Source organism: Aegilops tauschii, chromosome 1 (assembly GCF_002575655.3).
Source record: "Aegilops tauschii subsp. strangulata cultivar AL8/78 chromosome 1, Aet v6.0, whole genome shotgun sequence".
In the NCBI taxonomy this organism is placed as follows: domain Eukaryota; kingdom Viridiplantae; phylum Streptophyta; class Magnoliopsida; order Poales; family Poaceae; genus Aegilops; species Aegilops tauschii.
The window spans coordinates 307,879,750-307,885,891 of NC_053035.3; positions in this window are offsets into that span (position 1 = coordinate 307,879,750).

A 6,142-nucleotide genomic window follows, 5' to 3' on the forward strand; every position below is an offset into this window, starting at 1 on the left:
TGATGTTGCTACCGACACAGGGCTTCACCTAAGCACCACTACGATATGATCGAGGTGGATTATGGTGGAGGGGGCACCGCACACGGCTTGGAACAATCAACTTGTGTGTCTTTGGGTGCCCCCCCCCGCCCCCGTATATAAAGGAGCAAGGGGGAGGCCGGCCGACCTAGGTGCGCCCCAAGGAGAGGAGGAATCCTCCTCCTACTAGGAGTAGGATTCATCCTTTCCTAGTCCTACTAGGAAGGGGGAAGGGGGAAGGAAAGAGAGGGAGAGGGAGAGGGAAAGAGGGGTCGCGCCCCCTTCCCCTAGTCCAATTTGGACTCCTCATGGGACGGGGCGTGCCACCTCCTCGGCTGCTGCCCTCTCTCTCCCCTCAGGCCCACTAAGTCCCAATACTTCCCCGGGGGGTTCCGGTAACCCCTCCGGCACTCCGGTTTTCTCCGAAACCATCCGGGACACTTCCCGTGTCCGAATATAGCCGTCTAATATATCAATCTTTACGTCTCGACCATTTCGAGACTCCTCGTCATGTCCGTGATCACATACGGGACTCCGAACTACCTTCGGTACATCAAAACACAAAAACTCATATTACCGATTGTCACCGAACGTTGAGCGTGCGGACCCTATGGGTTCGAGAACTATGTAGACATGACCGAGACTCGTTTCCGGTCAATAACCAATAGCGGAACATGGATGCTCATATTGGCTCCTACATATTCTATGAAGATCTTTATTGGTCAAACCGCACAACAACATACGTTGTTCCCTTTGTCATCGGTATGTTACTTGCCCGAGATTCGATCGTCGGTATCTCAATACCTAGTTCAATCTCGTTACCGGCAAGTCTCTTTACTCGTTCTGTAATACATCATCCCACAACTAACTCATTAGTTGCATTGCTTGCAAGGCTTATAGTGATGTGCATTACCGAGAGGGCCCAGAGATACCTCTCCGACAATCGGAGTGACAAATCCTAATCTCGATCTATGCCAACCCAACAAGTACCTTCGGAGACACCTGTAGAGCACCTTTATAATCACCCAGTTACGTTGTGATGTTTGGTAGCACACAAAGTGTTCCTCTGGTATTCGGGAGTTGCATAATCTCATAGTCATAGGAACATGTATAAGTCATGAAGAAAGCAATAGCAATATACTAAACGATCAAATGCTAAGCTAACGGAATGGGTCAAGTCAATCACATCATTCTCTAATGATGTGATCCCGTTAATCAAATGACAACTCATGTCTATGGCTAGGAAACTTAACCATCTTTGATTCAATGAGCTAGTCAAGTAGAGGCATACTAGTGACACTTAGTTTGTCTATATATTCACACATGTACTAAGTTTCTGGTTAATATAATTCTAGCATGAATAATAAACATTTATCATGATATAAGGAAATATAAATAACAACTTTATTATTGCCTCTAGGGAATATTTCCTTCACATGGAACAAGCAAAAATTATAGATACGTTGGAGACGTATCAACATCCCCAAGCTTAACTCCTACTCGTCCTCGGGTAGGGAAGTGATAAAAACAGAATTTTTGATGTGGAATGTTGCCTAACATGTCATATCATATTCTTTTCTTTATAGCATGGACATTTGGACTTTTATATTCTTGAAAGCAATAGTCTAGTTTTGACATGATAATTTAAATACTCAAGCATATCAACAAGCAACCATGTCTTTCAAAATATCAACGCTAAAATAATTTATCCCTATCCCATCATGCTCAACCATTGATCCATTCATGAAACACACTCGCATATTAGTTACACGCAATACTTAAGTACGATCATATTGCCTCCTAGTTGGTGCTTTTATAAGAGAAGATGGAGACTCAAAAGTAAAAATTGCATAAAGTAAAAGAATGGCCCTTCGCGGAAGGAAGTAGGGATTTGTAGAGGTGCCAGAGCTCAAAGCGAAAAACTTAGAGATAAAAACATTTTGGGAGGTGTATCCATCCCACCAACGAAAACGACTTAGAGTTCCCAACACTTTCCATGCTAGATATATCATAGGCGGTTCCCAAATAAAAAATAAAGTTTATTCCCTTTTCAACTAGACTTTCACTTTCCAAGGCTAGCCGTATCCACGGTTGCCCTCCATACCAACACTTTCCAAGGAATTTATTATTTGACAACATAAAGTAAATTCATTTTTCATTTCGGGACTCGGCATCGTTAATACCTTTGCCTTACTCTCATGCAATGACAAGTGAATAAACACTCATCTTGAGAATAACACATCTAGCATGGAAAATATTAGCCACCCCTCATCGCTCCGCAAGCGAAACAAACACACAAAAGATAAGTTTATTTTGAAAATTAGAGATGGAACATACAAATTTGCTTAGAATGGCAAAAGAATATCGCATATAGGTAGATATAGTAGACTCATGTGGCAAAACTGGTTTAAAGGTTTTTGGATGCACAAGTAGAGATCATACTTAGTGCAAAATGAAGGCTAGTAAAAGATTGAGAAGCGACCAACCAAGAAACGAATAATCTCATAAGCAAGCATTAAGCATAAATAACACCAAATAAGGCACCACAAGCAGGATATAATTTCATTTGCATGATTATTGACTTTCGTGCTTGCATAGGGAATCACAAACCTTAACACCAATATTCTTAGTAAAGCATAATTACTCATTAACATAACTCACATATCACATCATCATATCTCAAAACTATTACTAACAATCAAGTTTATTTTGTCCAATGATCTTCATGAAAGTTTTTATTGTATCCTTCTTGGATATCTATCACTTTGGGACTAATTTTCATGTGTTGCTTTTGACAAGCTCAAACAAATATAAGTGAAGATCATGAGCATAAATTTTTCTTTATTTCTCTCAAAATAATTTAAGTGAAGCAAGAGAGAATTTCTTGAAAAATTTACTAACTCTCAAATAAATCTAAGTGAAGCAAGAGAGCATTTCTTCAAAAATACTAAAGCACACCATGCTCAAAAATATATAAGTGAAGCACTAGAGCAAGTCCATTGCTCATAAAAATTTAAGTGAAGCATAGAGAGCAATTCTAACAAGTCATGACATAATTTTGGCTCTCCCAAATAGGTGTGTCCAGCAAGGGATCAAGACTTAAAACACAAAATAAAACAAGCAAAGACTCATACCATACAAGACGCTCCAAGAAAAACACATATTATGTGACGAATAAAAATATAGCTTCGAGTAAAATACCGATGGTCGTTAGAAGAAAGAGGGGATGCCACTCGGGGGCATCCCCAAGCTTAGTTGGTTGCTCATTTTTGGATAACAGCTTGGGATGCCGGGGCATCCCCAAGCTTAGGCTCTTCTATCCTTTATTCCTTCATCCATCGTAAGATAACCCAAAACTTGAAAACTTCAATCACACAAAACTCAACAAAACCATGGTGAGATCCGCTAGTAAAAGAAAGCAAATCACTACTATAAGTACTGTACCAAACCAATTCATATTTTGTCTTTGCATTATATCTACTCTATACAAACTTTTATATGGCAAAAACTCATCAAAGAAAGCCATAGAGCCATCAAAATAAGCACACTACGCAAAGGAAACAGAATCTGTCAAAACAGAACAGTCTGTAGCAATCTGACTATTTTGAAAACTTCTGGAACTCCAAAAATTCTGAAAAATTAGGACAACCTGAGCAATTTGTATATTAATCTTCTGCAAAAAGAATTGGTATTTTATCATGCTCTGGTAAAAAAATGAGAATTGTTTTCGTGAGCGCAAAAGTTTCTGTTTTTCAGCAAGATCAAACAACTATCACCCAAGAAGATCCTAAAGGCTTTACTTGGCACAGACACTAATTAAAACACAAAAAACACAATCATAACAGAAGCTTAATTGTGCAAACACTAAAGAACACAAAGCAAAAAGCAAAAAATAAATTTTATTCATTGGGTTGCCTCCCAATGAGCGATATAGTTTTACGCCCTTAGCTAGGCATAAAGCAAGGATCTAAGTTTTGTCATCCTTCTTCTTAATTTCCTTAAAGGTATTTTCATCATGGGGTTTTGTAAACACAACATAAAACATATTATCCATAGAACCTTAGCGTTCCTAAGCTGGTGTTCATCATAACCTTTTTGATTCCCCGCAACAATCCAAGAGTAATGTTGATTGACATTATTGAAAACCTGTTGGATTATATCTAAAAATGGGACTTCCTTTTTGAGATTCTCATCAAAGATTTTATTATCCCCAAGCAAATGTCTTAAAGCAAAGTCACTATTGTAAAGAATTTCATCTATCACAGGTTTTTCACGATTCATACCATAAAAATCAAAGATTTCCCTAGCTTCCCGTATTATGTAGTCAAACTCATTCATAAGAACGAGAGTGGCCAACTTTTTAGCCCTAGGATTCTTTATAACGGGAAGCTCAAAAAACAATCTTTGCAAAGTAGGATGGGTACGAATAAATTTACTTTTGAGTTTCAAAACTAGTGCTGAAATAGCATCCGCATAAGATCTAGTAGTTATAAGTATAGGAGCATCATCAAGACTCAAATTTCCCACACAATTGAAAAATTCTTGGATACGTTCTTTTCCCATAACGTTCCCTTGTCCCAAGATAAAAGTTTTAGCATCCAAATTGCCTGTACGTCCAACCTTAGGAGTTAGGCCATCATCTATCAGTGCCATACCAAAATCACTCATGATTGCAAGCAAAGGATAGATCTGACAAGAAAACGATGAACGAAAACGAGAGGCGAATAAAACGGCAAAATTTTGTGAAGTGGGGGAGAGGAAAACGAGAGGCAAATGGCAAATAATGTAAATTGCAAGGAGATGAGATTTGTGATTAGGAACCTGGTATATGTTGAAGATCCTCGCTAGCAACGGCGCCAGAAATTCCTTTTGATGCGGCTTGAAGCTACGTCGGTATTTCCCCAAAGAGGAAGGGATGATGCAGCACAGCGGTGGTAGGTATTTCTCTCAGATATGAAACCAAGGTTATTGAACTAGTAGGAGAACCAAGCAACACAACATAAACAGCTCCTGCACAGAGATAACAAATCCTCGCAACCTAACGTGTTAAATGGGTTGTCAATCCCTTGCGGGGTACGGCGCCTCAAGTAGGCAAACGGACATGAGATAAATTTGTAGTAAATTGATAGATCGAACGCCAAATAAAATAAATAAGAATAAATTGCAGCAAGGTATTTTTTTATTTTTGGTTTAGTAGATCTGAAAATAAATGCAAAGGAAAAAGTAGATTGCAAAGGCAAATATATGAGAAAGAGACCCGGGGGCCGTAGGTTTCACTAGTGGCTTCTCTCGAGAAAAATAGCAAACGGTGGGTGAACAAATTACTGCTGGGCAATTGATAGAACTTCAAATACTCATGACGATATCCAGGCAATGATCGTTATATAGGCATCACGTCCAAGATTAGTAGACCGACTCCTGCCTGCATCTACTACTATTACTCCATACATCGACCGCTATCCAGCATGCATCTATTGTATTAAGTTCATGGAAAAACGGAGTAATGCAATAAGAACGATGACATGATGTAGACAAGATCTATCTATGTAGAGATAGACCCCATCATTTTATCCTTAGTAGCAACGATACATACATGTCGGTTGCCTTTCTGTCACTGGGATCACGCACCGTAAGATCGAACCCACTACAAAGCACCTCTTCCCATTGCAAGATAAATAGATCAAGTTTGCCAAACAAAACCCAAATATCGGAGAACAAATACGAGGCTATAAGAGATCATGCATAAAAGAGATCAAATAAACTCAAATACTTTCATGGATATAAAAAGATAGATCTGATCATAACTCAAAGTTCATCGATCCCAACAAACACACCGCAAAAGAGTTACATCATATGGATCTCCAAGAGACCATTGTATTGAGAATTCAGTGAGAGAGATGAAGCCATATAGCTACTAACTACAGACCCGAAGGTCTACAAAGAACTACTCACGCATCATCGGAGAGGCACCAATGGAGGTGGTGAACCCCATCTGAGATGGTGTCTAGATTGGATCTGGTGGTTCTGGACTCTGCGGCGGGTGGATGAATATTTCGTCGACGTGCCTAGGGTTCTGGAAATATAGGGGTATTTATAGAGCAAAGAGGCGGCCCGGGGGGCACCC